Source organism: Lygodium microphyllum, chromosome 14 (assembly GCF_053477565.2).
Source record: "Lygodium microphyllum isolate KBCC chromosome 14, Lygodium_microphyllum_v1.1.10, whole genome shotgun sequence".
NCBI lineage: Eukaryota > Viridiplantae > Streptophyta > Polypodiopsida > Schizaeales > Lygodiaceae > Lygodium > Lygodium microphyllum.
Window position 1 is genome coordinate 148,759,532 of NC_141148.1, and position 17,094 is coordinate 148,776,625.

Here is a 17,094-nt window from a genome sequence, read left to right on the forward strand (position 1 = left end):
TTGGTGAAATGTAGGTTTTTAGAGGGAGAGGAAACTTTAGAGGCAGGGGGTATTCTAGAGAAAGAGGTGGATGGCAGAATAGAGGTTCTAACAACTCTGGTATTGTGTGTCACCTACTACTGTGGCAAAACAGGTCATATTGCAGCCTAATGTTATGCTAAGAAAGATGATATTCACAGTGGTAAGTTGCAGTAAGGAAACTATGTATCGTCTTCATGACAGAATGAAGACAAAAATGAACGTTTGTTTGTTATGCAGCATATGTTGAATGCTTTTACAGGAAAGGGAACACATGATGATGTTTGGTATGCTGATTCAGGTGCATCCAATCATATGACCAGCCATGCAGAATGGTTTGGAGAGATGCAGGATTTGCAAAATGTAGGTTATGTGCAGACGGGTGATGATTTATGCCACCCAATTTCACACACTGGAAAAGTTCCCTTGTCCTTGCATGATGGTAAGACAAAGAGTCTTTCAGATGTATTACATGTGCCATCTATTACAAATAACTTGGTGTCAATCGGTCAGATGGTAGAGCAAGGGCTACAAGTCAGATTTAATGCAAAGGGCTACTTTGTAGAAGACTTCAATGACAAGTGCAGGTTGGTTGCAAAGGGAAGTAGAGTTGGACGTATGTTTACTCTGGATGGTGGAATTCCTACTATGAATGCTACTATGTATGCTAAAGGAAAAGGTGTTGTTGCAGATATTGAAATTTGGCACAAATGCATTGGACATGCAAATGTACAAAGGCTGAAATTAATGCAGTCCAAAGGGTTGGTTATAGGTTTTCCTACATTTAGAATTGTAGAATTTTATAAGGTAAGTGAAACATGTCAGTTTGGTAAGCAGGCAAGACAACCCTTTTCACATGACAAAGATGTAAGAAAAAATATCCTTGATGTTGTGCATACAGATATTTGGGGGCCTACACAAAATGTATCTCTTGGAGGTAGTTCATACTTTGTCACATTCATTGATGATTGTTCTAGAAAGCTGTGGGTATATTTTATGAAGGAAAAGAGTGAAGCGTTTGAGCACTTTAGAACTTTCAAGGCTGCAGTTGAAAGAGAAACATGCTTGAAAGTAAAGTGCTTGAGGTCAGATGGAGGGGGAGACTACCTCTCAAATGAGTTCAGTGATTTTCTGAGGTTTCATGGGATAAAGAAACAATTCACATGCAGGTATACCCCAGAGAAAAATGGGGTTGCAGAAAGGAAAAATAGGCATATTGGAGAAGTTGCACGCGCCTTGATGGCTAAAAGGAATATGCCTAAGCATTTTTTGTCTGAGGCTATTCATACTGCTATTTATATTATGAAGAGAATTCCCATAGCTGCAGCTCATGGTATGACCCCCGAAGAACGTTTTACAGGTAAGAAGCCTGATGGCTCACACTTGAAAGTGTTTGGCTGTATTGCATATGTTCATGTGCCAGATGAGTTGCCAAAGAAACTAGATCCAAAGGCTGAAAAGTGTGTCTTTATTGGATACTCTTTAGAGCAGAAAGGGTATCATTGTTATAACCCTGTCACATGTAGGTTCAGAGTGAGAAGGGATATCATCTTTGATGAAATGAGCAGTTGGTATGCATCTAGTGGTGATGCACTGGATGATGATGATGATCATGACACTCATGTGCAGGCTGAAAAGCAAGAATCACGGACTCTTAGTGGACCAGGGACATCATCTGGCAGTCCTTGTTCTGGGAGACTAAGGAGTATCTCTACATCTTTAGGTGCATCTAGTAGCACTACTACAGGTAAAGACAAAGGAAAGAATAAAGTGTCAGATGGCATTGATGTAGTTCTTGATGGAGACTCTAGTGGCTCAGAGAGCTTGGATGATGAGCTTGGCATTCCTTCAGTGAGGACTCCAAGTGTGCAGAGAGCACACGTCAATGCAAAGACTCCATTGAGTGATCCAATGGTAAGCAGGTCTAGTAGGGTGAGATACCCTATTAACAAATTTGGTTTTGAAGGTTATGCAGCTCACCATTATGTTTATATGGTGAAAGTGATTGAGGATGTTGAGCCCACATGTTTTGAGGAGGCTGTTGGTCATGCTCATTGGAATGTAGCAATGGATGAGGAAATGGCTGCATTAGAGACCAATAAGACTTGGGATCTAGTATCATTGCCGAAGGGCAAGAAAGCTATTGGATATAAGTGGGTTTATAAGATTAAGCACAATGAAGATGGTTCTATTAGTAGGTACAAAGCTAGGCTGGTTGCAAAAGGCTATACCCAGACATATGGCATAGATTATGAAGAAACCTTCAATCCAGTTGCTAGGATGGCAACTGTCAGATGTGTGATTGCTTTGGCAGCAACCAAAGGTTGGAGTTTGCAGCAAATGGATGTTAAGAATGCATTCTTGCATGGTGAATTGCAAGAAAAAGTGTATATGGAGCAGCCAGCATGTTATGAGGATTTAGAGCATCCTACATATGTGTGCAGGTTAAAGAAGGCGCTCTACGGGCTCAAGCAAGAACCTAGAGCATGGTCTAACAAGATTGGAGATTATCTTGTCAATATTGGATTTTATATTTCTGATGTTGATCACTCACTTTATGTGAGAAAGGGAGATGCAGGTTAGGTCATCATAGTCATCTATGTGGATGACTTGATTATTATAGGTAATAGTGATAGTGGGATTGCTGAAGTCAAGGACTTTTTGAAGAAGAAGTTTGAGATGAAGGATTTAGGTGAGCTAAGGTACTTCCTTGGCATTGAGGTGATCAGATGTGATGATGGTATATGGCTGTCCCAAAGACAGTATGGCTTGGATATGTTGTCCAAGTATGGTATGATAGCATGCAAACCACTTTCGGTCCCATTGGAGCAAAATGTAAAGTTGAGTACTGATGTTGGGGATGAGATAGAAGACCCTACTATGTTCAAGAGGATAGCAGAGAGTTTGATCTACATGACCATTACAAGGCCAGACTTGAGCTACGCTGTTGGTCTTGTGAGTCAGTTTATGCAAGTACCTAGAAAGCCACATTTGGATGCAGTCAGACGCATATTGAGATATATGAAGTCCACATTACATGATGGACTTTTCTATGAGACAGGTACAGATGTACAGGTGTTTGGATACACAGATGCGGATTGGGCTAGTAGTATGTCTGATAGAAGATCTACCAGCGGATACATGTTCTCTCTTGGTAGTGTAGCAGTTACTTGGAGTAGCAAAAAGCAATCTACAGTTGCTTTGTCGAGTGTACAGAGGCTAAGTATAGAGGTGATGTTGTTGCAGCATGTGAGATAGTATGGCTGCAAAAGTTATTGGTTGATTTAGATGTGTAGGTGGAAGGTCCACTTGTCATTTATTATGACAATAAGAGCAGTATACAATTGGCTAGGAACCTTGTGCTCCATGCCAGGACAAAACATATTGAGGTACACTACCACTTTGTGAGAGAGAAGGTACTAGTAGGTGAGATTGACTTGGTGTATGTCAGCATACATGATTAGATAGCTAGCATCTTCATGAAGGCATTGGATATAGAGAAGCTTCAAAAGTTTTGAAGCTTACTTGGAGTTGCAGAGATGCAATTGACCTTGAGGGGGACTGTTGACATGACAAGCTCAACACATGTAGACATTGATGATGGACCACCTGCTTAGATGGTGTTGAGATATCGGTTGCAGATGCGGTTGGTACACCGCCCATGAATAATAGCTACATGATAGCTATCCTTATCTACTCTAGTTCGTGGCTCATTTAGTATGCCACCTTAGTTAGTTGAGTTTGGTTTGAGACCCATATATAGGGTTCTTCTATTTCCTTGTAGTAGAGTTCTTTTGGCTTACACAACTAAGAAGAGAGAAACTATTTTCAGCCTCCACCTTTGTGTGTATTTCCCCATTGTGCAAGCAAGAAAGCTACACGTGAGACTCCTTCCTTCTCTCCCACAATCTTGACATGGTATCAGAGCCTTGTTCATGGTAAGGAGCTCAAGAAAGCAAACCAAGTTCGCGGTGTTCTGGTAAGAGGAGCAGTGTTGCTTTCATTTTCTGTTTTGGGAGCAGATCTTTGCAGGTAGCACAGCCGGAAATTGCAAGAGTACATTGTCTCAGGTTGAGACGCCCTTCGCGGTGAAGCAAGAGGGCAGTATATGCTGCGGGATGGAACAACTTCCAGGCATGAAAAGCTTGACAAGAACAACTTCCAGGCATGGAAGTGTAGAATGAAAAATTTCCTTATGGGAAAAGGATATTGGGAATTTGTTGCACGAAATGAAGAAGAACCAGTTCTTCCTGATGTTCCCAATCAACAGCAAATGCAGGCATTTAAAGCATGGCATGAGAGAGCCATGAAAGTTATGTACTGGTTGTCTATCAGTATTTCAGACTCTATGATTGTGCATATTCAGGATGCAAGTACGCCAAAGGAGGCATGGGATACTTTGTCAAAAATGTATAGCACAAATACACAAGCCAAGAAAATGCAGCTCAAGCAAGAGTTGCATAATGTGCAAAGAGAAAGTATGAGCATCAATGACTACCACATGAAAGTGAAGAAGATTGTAGATGCACTTGCTTCCATTGGGTCGCCAATGGAAGATGATGATTTAGTTCTGTGACCTTGAATGGTCTAGGAAAGGATTATGCACAGTTTCGGACATCCATTTCAGTTCGTGAAAGATTTCCTGATTTTGAGGAGTTGATTGCTCTTCTAATTTCTGAGGAGCAGAGAAATGGTGGTGTATCTTCTTCAGGAGGAACTTCAAAAGAAGCTGTCTTCTACTCAAATGCTGGAAGAGGTAGAGGCAGAGGTAGAGGAGGCCGGTTTGGAGGCCGTGGTAGAAATCAGAATATGCAGCAAACTCAAGAAAACCAGTCCTATGGAGGAGGACGTGGTAACTCTAGAGGCAGGGGGAGCCAAAGAGGTCGTGGTGGATGGCAAAGAGACAAAAATGCAAACAACAATGTTGAATGCTACTACTCTGGTAAAATGGGTCATATGGCTAAAGACTGCTATAAAAAGCAGAATGACATCATGAATGGGAAATTGCAACAAGGGAATTATGCATCTTCTAGTAGACAGGGTGATGACAGAAATGAGCATTTGTTTATGGTGCATCACATGAACAATTTTGTGACAAGTGCAGAAGAAAGCAACGATGTGTGGTATGTTGACGCAGGTGCATCAAACCACATGACAGGTCATGCAGAATGGATGGAGGATCCAAGGAAAATGGAAAAACCAGGATTTGTGGAGACTGATGATGATACTGCACATCCTATTATGCAGATTGAAAATTTTCCTTTGTCTATGCAGGATGGGAAAAAGAAATACCTATCCGATGTATTTCATGTCCCCAATATTACCAAGAATGAGGTTTCTGTTGGTCAAATGGTTGAGTAGGGCTTGCAGGTCAGATTTAATCCTCATGGATGCTTTGTTGAGGATATGAAAAATAAAGGTCACTTGATAGCAAAAGGAAAGAAGAAGGGCAGAATGTTTACGTTGGATTCAGACATGCCTGAATTGAGTGCAACAATGTTTGCACATGGGACCGGTGTAGTTGCAGATATTGATATCTGGCATAAACGCATTGGTCATGTTAATGTACAACGACTTAAATCAATGCAAGCCCAAAACATTGTTGTAGGATTGACTAAATTCAAGGTTACAGAAATGCATAAGGTATGTGAAGCCTGTCAGTTTGGAAAACAGGCAAGGAAACCATTTCCTAGACATGTTCAAGAGAGTAAGAAGCCATTGGAATTAATCCACTCTGATGTGTGGACTACTAAAGCTGCATCTCTTGGAGGCTGTCATTATTTTATCACTTTTATTGATGACTATAGCATAAAATTTTGGGTGTATTTTATGAAAAAGAAAAGTGAAGTTTTTAGGCATTTCAAAACTCTTAAAGCTATGGTTGAAAAATAAACAGGCCTATAAATAAAATGCCTAAGGTCAGATGGAGGGGGAGAGTACCTCTCAAATGAGTTTGCAAGGTTGCTGTGCAGGAGCATGGCATAAAGCAGCAATATTCATGCAGTCATATCCCACAACAAAATGGAATTGTAGAAAGGAAAAACACGCATATTGGAGAGGTATCTCATGCCATGCTCAATGAAAAAGACTTGCCAGATTTTTACTGGGCTGAAGCAGTTGCTACAGCAGTCTATATAATGAACAGGATTCCCACTGCAGCAATACATGGGATGACTCCAGAGGAGAGGTATACTGGTAGGAAACCAAATATTTCTCATTTGAAAATTTTTGGTTGCATTGCCTATGTACATGTGCCAGATGAGTTGAGATCCAAGTTGGATCCTAAAGCTGAGAAGTGCATCTTTATTGGTTACTCTCTGCAGCAAAAAGGGTATAGATGCTATAACCCTTCTACTCGTAAGTTTACAGTGAGCAGAGATGTTGTTTTTTATGAGATGAGTAGCTGGTATAAACCAGTAAATGTGATTGATGATGTAGATGCACAAAATGGTAATGCTGCACAGAATTCACAGTAGCAGTCACAAAATATTAGTGGACCTGGTGGTTCACATTCTTCGCCATGGACAGGCAGATTGAGATCAGGAGAATCTTCTCAAAGCAATGCAGATAGTGGTATGCAGGTATGACAAAAAGGAAAAGAGAATGTTGATCAGCCCATGTTTGATGTGAATGCAGGTCACTCTTATGTGGATGGTGAATCTAGTGGCTCAAAACAGAGCATTGATGATGAGTTGGGTATTCCTTCTATTGTTACACCTGGAGTAAGGAAGACCAGGGATGTTTTGAGAGCACCTGGGAGTGAACCTATTTTGCGCAGGTCTACGAGAGCTAGGTATCCTGTGGATAGGTTGAAATATGATGGATTTATAGCCATTCACTATGCATATATGGTCAAAGTGATACAGGAACCCGAACCCACTTCTTTTGAGCAAGCCATGGGAAAAGAAAAATGGGAGAAAGCCATGGATGAAGAAATGGATGCCTTGGAAGCAAATGCTACATGGGAATTGGTACCTTTGCCTAAAGGTAAGAATGCAATTGGCTGTAAGTGGGTTTATAAGGTGAAGCACAATGCAGATGGTTCTGTGAATAGATACAAGGCAAGATTAGTAGTCAAGGGATATGCACAAACATATGGCCTTGATTATGAAGAAACATTCAGTCTGGTTGCAAGGATGGCAATCGTAAGAGCAGTCATTGCTATGGCTACATCAAAGGGATGGTCTTTACATGAGATGGATATAAAGAATGCCTTCTTGCATGGTGATTTGCAAGAAGAGGTCTATATGGAGCAGCCACCAGGTTATGTGCATGCTGTTCATCCTGAGTTTGTTTGCAGGTTGAAGAAAGCCTTGTATGGCTTGAAGCAAGCACCTAGAGTATGGTCTGACAAGATAGGACAGTATAGGACAGTATCTTGTCACTATTGGCTTTCAGATTTCCAAGGCAGATTTCTCACTTTATGTAAGAAAAACAGAGAAAGGTATTATGCTACTTGTCATTTATATTGATGATTTGATTATGACAGGTGACAGTGATGAAGATATCCTTCATGTGAAAATGCTATTGAAGTAGAAGTTTGAGATGAAGGATTTGGGAGAGCTGCGTTATTTCTTGGGCATTGAGGTGATTAGATCACCAAGTGGGATACAGCTCTTGCAGAGGCAGTATGGATTGGACATGCTGTCCAAATATGGGATGACAGGCTGTAAGCCTATTTCAGTTCCTTTGGAGCAGAATGTGAAGCTGAGCACAGATGCATGTGAGCTTTTGGAAGACCCTACTATGTACAGACGCATGGTAGGAAGCTTGATTTATATGACTATTACCAGGCTAAATTTGAGCTATGTTGTTGGATTGGTAAGTCAGTTTATGCAGGCTCCAAGGAAACCGCATTTGGATGCGGCTAGACGCATACTCAGGTATGTGAAGTCCACATTGCAGTATGGACCATTTTATGAGACTGGGGTTCAGATACAGTTGCATGGATACACTGATGCTGATTGGGCTGGTAGCATTTCTGATAGACGATCTACCATTGGATATGTGTTCTCTTTTGGGAGTGCTGCAGTCACTTGGAGCAGCAAGAAAGAGCCTACAGTTGCCTTGTCGAGCACAGAGGCTGAGTACAGGGGTGCAGCAATGGCTGCATGTGAGGTAGCTTGGTTGCATAAGCTACTTTATGATATGCATCAGTCTACAAATGGGCCAGTTGTCATTTATTGTGACAACATGAGTAGTATACACTTGGCAGATAACCTAGTCTATCATGCTAGAACAAAGCACATTGAGGTGCATTATCACTATGTGCGGGAGAGGGTTTTACTAGGTCTTATTGATCTAGTTTATGTCAGCACAGAGGATTAGGTAGCTGACATATTTGCGAAGGCATTGGGCGCAGAGAAGCTGCGCAAGTTCAGAGACCTGCTTGGTGTGCAGGAATTGGGATTGAGCTCGAGGGGGAGTGTTGAGATATCGAGCTCCACTCGTGATATGCCAGGGTGACCGTTGTGCATTTATGTCATCGACTTGTCAGTTGTTGCAGATGCGGTTGGTACACCACCCATGAATAATAGCTACATGATAGCTATCCTTATCTACTCTAGTTCGTGGCTCAGTTAGTATGCCACCTTAGTTAGTTGAGTTTGGTTTGAGACCCATATATAGGGTTCTTCTATTTCCTTGTACTAGAGTTCTTTTGGCTTATACAACTAAGAAGAGAGAAACAGTTTTCAGCCTCCACCTTTGTGTGTATTCCCCCATTGTGCAAGCAAGAAAGCTACAAGTGAGACTCCTTCCTTCTCTCCCACAATCTTGACAGATGGGTCCACATGTCTACACTTAGCACGTCGGTGGTCATTATGACTCTCACATGGGCACTGACTCATTACTTATTATATTCAGGTTATTACACCTATTTACAGTTGGCATAGTTATAGCACCAGTCGACTAGTGTAGTCGATTATGCATTGTTTGACTTAGTAGGCCACTTTCCTTTATGTTGTATCTTATTTATACTTTTTTTACATTGTAAAGTGTGTGGAAGAAGAAGAAGAAACTAGCAAGAAAACGTATTGGCCTCCATCTCTCTTCTTGTCTCTTAAGTGAGCTTCTCCTTATGCATTCTGTGTGTGTTCGGCGCAGCATCTTGAGCAAATCCCCCCACCACGCGATTCTTGACAAAAAGGGTAAAGAAGTTGAAATAGCCAAGGCAAACTATCGAGGGAAACCCCAAGCAAGATGATAAGGGGACGCAAGTCCTTAATCCCAATATGGAAGGTAGACCTCTCAAGACCGTAGATAGTAAACCCGACCCCAAGAAGGATAAGCAATCACCAAAGAAGATGATGGGACCTAAAGTGGTCCGGCACTGGCTCATGCACTAGCCGGACCTCTATCATGCGCTCAACAACTCCACAGCCTCGCGACCAGGAGCGTTGATAATACATACATCATGCATTGCCTTCCTAAACATCTTGCGTTTGTATCACGTCTCGTAGTCCAACTCTAGCCCAATTAACACTCCTCAGAGGGAGTCCCAGCACATTGCCAAATGGCATGAAGTACAAACATAGGAGGTCCTCCCATGGCTGACTGCCGCTACCTCACTACGATTCTCCTACATCTTGGGGATTGGCCCCTCGTTGCGTCACTAAACATATATAACACTTCGCACATAGTTCTCTCAAGGTACCAATTATTTCGTTCCAGGATGTACCATACCTCACTTTACTTTCCCCTTAGACCCAATGCCTAGCCTTCAGCTTGGGGCAACCTTACTCACTCAACGTTGGTCACGATCTAGAGAATACAGGTGCTATGCATCCAGGAGGTATTGTTTGATATCTTTTATCATTTTATGCTTCATGCAAATTGTGAATATCCATGTGCTCAAACAAAGAAAAATCAGCAGTGTATCGTGCGAAACCAATCTTTTCATGATTTCCATGCTAACGTTTATGTATTGAAACGAGGAGAGACACCGAGCCTTACGCTCATGCTGCCTTTTCCTTTATTTTAAAACAACAACATCCTATAGCCATGATGCAACATATAAATCAGGTTTAAGATTGTACTTTAACGCTCAAACTCCCCTCTCGCCCTACCATTTAATGTTTTGCAATCGTTGATAGGTGTAAGAGTCATTTTATGTGTATTTCTTTATAGACAAAGCGATAAATATGGACAAAAACATAGAAATGAGGGTAAACCGAGGCTAACCTCATGCTCTACCTTCATTATACATTGCACAAACACTTATGTGATTTTTTGGAATTTTCCTTTTAGTGTTTCCTAATTTTCTCCCATTTAAAACCCAATTTTCACCATTTTTTGGTATTTTTCCTCTATTATTTTCAATAAAAAATGACTAGAAATTGAAATTGATTATGGGCTGTGGCCCTTAGGTTCTTTGATAGCAAAATTTCAGGTTCTATTGATGTTATATCTCATATCTCCCCTTTATTTTGCAAAAAACCCTTATTTTGCCTCTTAAACGCGTGTTTTACGGGTTTTATACCATTAATTTCAGTCATAACACTTATGATTTTCTGATTTTCTGAGCATAAACTGATCAAACTCATAGCAAACAACAACATAATGCATAATCAGCCCATGGGAACAATATTTCATCAACCAAATAGCATAAAAACTCACTTTTTCTTCATAAAAATTGCATTACCGCTTAGGCTTTATGTCTCGGGATCTCGGTTTTGCTATGGGATTGCATGTCAGCCCTCATTCAATGTCCAGCATCTTCAAGAACAGCACTCTTCATGTCTTCATCCACCCGGAAGCAATCCGGTCTCATCCAGACAAGCTTTCCTCCATCATTCTTCATTGTCTTCTTCCACACAAGAACAGCCCCTTAAGGGAGAGAGAGGGAGGAGAGAGAAAGACTGAAATTAGAGATTTCCATTGAGGCCACCATTTGACGGGCAAAGCACGGCGATAGAGTCAGCATACAGAGAGGAATGAAGCCCCATAATCATTGTGGGGGGTTGTGTGCAGGCAGGAGGATCCATCCATCAACATATGGGTGCATTTTTCGGCCATTCTATGGCGCCCTCATCCTCTTCACGTTTTTTCATCTTCCCCAAGGGTCACTTACCCACTTGACCAAAGTTTTGTCTACCTCTTCAAATCTTGACCAGTTTCTTGGCCATTTCCCCGTCCGGACTTCGAATTGAGCTCTGAAAAATCCTGGGCGTTCGGCTTGACATCCCGCATTGGCCGGTAACTCTTGACAACCCGCATGCCAATCTGAAAAATTATCAAAAATTAACAAGTGTCGCTCGGGCGCGACGCTTAAAATCGTCCTAGCTAGAGCCGCCGCCTTCGACGTTGAATAAGCACTTCTGGGCATCAAAATTCTGCACTCATTGGCGACCACGGGATGGGGCGACTGAGCCTGTCGAATCCCACAATAGATCTGCACAAAACAACCAAAGGAAGCATCAAGCTGATACAAAAATAGAAACATACTAAACGCAGCACAACGCTCTCCCTACCCCCTGACAAAACCAAGGCATGACATCCACAAGGAGTAGGCCTAGCATAATCTGATCAAAGGTTCGAAGCTAGTTACTAACCAACCGCTCCAACACAGCCAAACTAAAAAGAGGTTGCCCTAAGTGGTGGTCTGAACTACCTACCTAACTAAGGACAACACAACCGGGAGCTCCTACTAGGCGAAGACTCCTATAGCCTGATCAAGAAGTATTTTCTTTTAACACATTTCTTCTTTCAGGGTTTTTATTTTTCCATACTCGGGCATGTAAAAAGGAGGGAGCTGAGTGTAGTGGCCCAAGGAGAACAGGGCATCGGCCTCAAGTCCTATCTCGGTACCCAATAACCTACCAAGCCCTCGGGAGGCGACACTTAATCATTTTCTAACGCTCACTTTTATTTTCGCTCCAACCTTCCTTAATTTCTTCTTTTCCAGCAAGATGCCACCCCTAGGAAGACAAGGCATCGGCCCCAGGTCTAACTCGTCCCCAAGAACCTACCAAGCCCTTCCAAGGCAATGATCAACTGCTTATAAATTTTTCTTTCTTTTCTTCTTCTGTTTTTATAGGGGTTAGAACCCTTTTTTACACACCTTTGTATATATTTTTCCTTTAAGATATTCAAGGTTTTTCCTTCTTCTTATCATTATCATTTTTTCTGGCAGGCTTCTCTATCTGCCTCACAACTAGGAAGAACTCCTAGAACGGCTACCTAGCAGGCTAGTAGAACAGGGTCACCAGGACTCCCTTCTAAAATAGGTCTTTCAATGCGCCTGAAAATGTCTTTACACGAGGCAACAGCTACTCAAACCTCCCTCAGGCATACTTAACCTAAACCTGGGACTTCATGCCTTGGACTTCCGGTCCCCAACAAGAAACGAAAAACCCCTTAACAAGTACACAAACACATATAGTATAAAAACCACAGTACTCATAAAGGAGAGATATCACCTAGATAGGGCCACGAGAAGCTTCCACGCAACAAAAGGCTCCTTCCAAGCTCTTCTTCGAACCTGTCTAGCACAAAACTAAAACAAGAAACCATTAACCGCACCTGTACTAAATAGACAACTAGCTCTCTTGGCCTAATGAAATAAAACACTTCACCACAAAACTTGATCGGCCCTCTTGGCCTAACGAAATGAAACAGTAACACCTAGCAAAACTGGCCCTCTTGGACTAATAAAACATAGTAGCACCTACGCATCCTTCCCTGAAAGAATCCAGATATACAATAATAGGTTCCTTCCCAAGGAGGAAAACACAGGGCTTGTAGCCCTAAACTAAATGCATAAGGTTATGACCCATCCCTCCTGCATAGATAGCAAGAGGCGTACGCATAACATGTTGTCTAATTAACCTATGGGTCCAAGATAACAACGGTAGATTGGTCTCAGCTACTCTTTGCATCACCCATATCAACCATCGTCTGCCATGTATTGCATGCTCTGATAACATTTCCCACAAGCGACCGGGTCCTGTTTCATCATTGATAACAATATCCAAACTAGGACCACAATTAAAGAAGAGGTCTTTCTCATAAGCAAGATTTGCCAGTGAACCTGCAAACTGATTCCAGTAATGTGGAATCAGCTGAAAAGACACTCTCAAACTCCTCAAGTGGGGTCATCACAGTTCGATGATACATACAGAGAATGGGATTTCACATTGTGTATGTCCCATCTAGCTGATTCAGGATCAACTGGGAATCCCCTTTTACTAACAATTGACGAATACCACCTTGTTTGGCAATATGCAGTAACATAATCGAGGCTTTATACTTTGCCATATTGTTAGTGAATCCTACCCCGAGATAAGCAGCTAACTTCATCATAACTCTTCGTCGGGGATCTTGGATTACTACTCCAACACTCCCTTTTTTATTAGGGCCCCTTGACGCTCCGTCAAAATATAATGTGTACATCCATAATGGGTTTACACAGCCGGCCATCACGAACTCCTCTATTCGTAATTATGATAATCAAAGTTTAGCATGTTGAGAGGATGAACTGATGGCTCCATCCCACCTTCTTCATTGAACTCAATAGGGATACTTGTCCTGAATTGAGTGCAGCAATGTTTGAACATGGGACTGGTGTCGTTGCAGATATTGATATCTGGCATAAACGCATTGGTCATGTTAATGTACAATGACTTAAATCAATGCAAGCCCAAAATATTGTTGCAGGATTGCCTAAATTCAAGGTTGCAAAAATGCATAAGGTATGTGAAGCCTGTCAATTTGGAAAACAGGCAAGGAAACCGTTTCCTAGACATGTTCAAGAGAGTAAGAAGCCATTGGAATTAATCCACTCTGATGTGTGGACTACTAAAGCTGCATCTCTTGGAGGCTATCATTATTTTGTCACTTTTATTGATGACTATAGCACAAAAATTTGGGTGTATTTTATGAAAAAGAAAAGTGAAGTTTTTGGGCATTTCAAAACTCTTAAAGCTATAGTTGAAAAAGAAACAGACCTGCAAATAAAATGCCTAAGGTCAAATGGAGGGGGAGAGTACCTCTCAAATGAGTTTGCAAGGTTCTTGCAGGAGCATGGCAAAGCAGCAATATTCATGCAGTCATACCCCACAACAAAATGGATTGCAGAAAGGAAAAACAGGCATATTCGAGAGGTATCTCGTGCCATGCTCAATAAAAAAAACCTACCATATTGGGCTGAGGCAGTTGCTACAACAGTCTACATAATGAACAGGACTCCCACTGTAGCAATACATGGCATGACTTCAGAGGAGAGGTATACTGGTAGGAAACCAGATATTTCTCATTTGAAAATTTTGGTTGCATTGCCTATGTTCATGTTCCAGATGAGTTGAGATCCAAGTTGGATCCAAAGCTGAGAAGTGCATCTTTATTGGTTACTCTCTGCAGAGCAGAAAGGGTATAGATGCTATAACCCTTCTACTCGTAAGTTTACAGTGAGCAGAGATGTTGTTTTTGATGAGATGAGTAGCTAGTATAAACCAGTAAATGTGATTGATGATGTAGATGCACAAAATGGTAATGTTGCACAGAATTTACAGCAGCAGTCACAAAATATTAGTGGACTTGGAGTGTCCTCTAGCAATGGTTCACATTCTTCGCCATGGACAGGCAGATTGAGATCAGGAGAATCTTCTCAAAGCAATGCAGATAGTGGTATGCAGGTATCACGAAAAGGAAAAGAGAAGGTAGATCAGCCCATGTTTGATGTGAATGCAGGTCACTCTTATGTGGATGGTGAATCTAGTGGCTCTGAACAGAGCATTGATGATGAGTTGGGTATTCCTTCTATTGTTACACTTGGAGTAAGGAAGACCAGGGATGTTTTGAAGGCATCTGGAAGTGAGCCTACTTTGCGCAGGTCTACCAAAGCTAGGTATCCTGTGGATAGGCTGAAATATGATGGATTTACAGCCATTCACTATGCCTATATGGTCAAAGTGATATAGGAACCAGAACCCACTTCTTTTGAGCAAGCCATGGAAAAAGAAAAATGGGAGAAAGCCATGGATGAAGAAATGAATGCTTTGGAAGCAAATGTCACATGGGAATTGGTACCTTTACCTAAAGATAAGAATGCAATTGGTTGTAAGTGGGTTTATAAGGTGAAGCACAATGCAGATGGTTCTGTGAACAGATACAAGGCAAGATTAGTAGTCAAGGGATATGCACAAACATATGGCATTGATTATGAAAAAACATTCAGTCCAGTTGCAAGGATGGCAACCGTAAGAGCAGTCATTGCTATGGCTACATCAAAGGGATGGTCTTTAAATCAGATGGATGTAAAGAATGCCTTCTTGCATGGTGATTTGCAAGAAGAGGTCTATATGGAGCAGCCACCAAGTTATGTGCATGCTATTCATCCTGAGTTTGTTTGCAGGTTGAAGAAAGCCTTGTATGGCTTGAAGCAAGCACCTAGAGCATGGTCTGACAAGTTAGGATAGTATCTTGTCACTGTCAAGATTGTGGGAGAGAAGGAACGAGTCTCACTTGTAGCTTTCTTGCTTGCACAAGACCACTCAAGGTCACAGAAACTAAATCATCATCTTCCACTGGCGACCCAATGGAAGCAAGTGCATCTGCAATCTTCTTCACTTTCATGTGGTAGTCATTGATGCTCATACTTTCTCTTTGCACATTATGCAACTCTTGCTTGAGCTGCATTTTCCTGGCTTGCGTATTTGTGCTATACATTTTTGATAAAGTATCCCATGCCTCCTTTGGAGTACTTGCATCCTGAATATGCACAATCATAGAGTCTGAAATACTGATAGACAGCCAGTACATAACTTTCCTGGCTCTCTCATGCCATGCTTTAAATGCCTGCATTTGCTGTTGATTGGGAACATCAGGAAGAGCTGGTTCTTCTTCATTTCCTCCAACAAATTCCCAATATCCTTTTCCCATAAGAAAATTCGTCATTCTAAACTTCCATGCCTGGAAGTTGTTTTTGTCAAGCTTTTCAGTTACAATCTGCGAAAGAAAATTAGATGCCATTACAGAACACTGCAAAAAATTCTGTCACTGCAAAAAACTCAGCTTCACCCTCATAAGGGCAAATCTGCAAAACTGGCGAATGTGGTATTTGACCACACAGTCACTTCTTAGTGACGATTTTGCATAAACAGGAACCAAGGATGATTCTGAAACTCCCAATGTCTCTGCGCACAAGCATATGATGCAATTTCTAAGTAACTTTTCACCGACTTGTAGAACAGTGGTCGCACAGCATAAAATAGGGTATTTTCCTGAGTGCGTGCAGAAAACTTCCGCCTCCAAAACAGGCCCCGAAATGGCCATTGAGGAAAAAACTCTTGCACTTTCCGGTTGTGCTACCTGCAGAGACTTGCTCCCAAAACAGAAGAATGAAAGCAACACTGGTCCTCTTACCAGAACACCGCAAACTTGGCTTGCTTTCTTGAGCTCCTTACCACGAACAAGGCTCTGATACCATGTCAAGATTGTGAGAGAGAAGAAAGGAGTCTCACTTGTAGCTTTCTTGCTTGCACAATGAGGGAATACACACAAGGGTGGAGGCTGAAAACAGTTTTCCTCTTATTAGTTGTATAAGCCAAAAGAACTCTCATACAAAGAAATAGAAGAACCCTATATATGGGTCTCAAACTAAACTCAACTAACTAAGGTGGCATACTAACTGAGCCACGAACTAGAGTAGATAAGGATAGCTGTCATCTAGCTATTATTCATGGGCGGTATACCAAAGGCATCTGCAACTGACAAGTCGGTGACATAAATGCACAACGGTCACCCTGGCATATCACGAGTGGAGCTCGATATCTCAACATCAACTGCTAGCTGTCATCTAGCTATTATTCATGGGCGGTGTACCAACCGAATCTGCAACTGACAAGTCAGTGACATAAATGCACAACGGTCACCCTGGCATATCACAAGTGGAGCTCGATATCTCAACACTCCCCCTCGAGCTCAATCCCAATTCTTATACACCAAGCAAGTCTCTGAACTTGCGCAGCTTCTCTGTGCCCAATGCCTTCGTGAATATGTCAGCTACCTGATCCTCTATGCTGACATAAACTAGATCAATAAGACCTAGTAAAACCCTCTCCCGCACATAGTGATAAT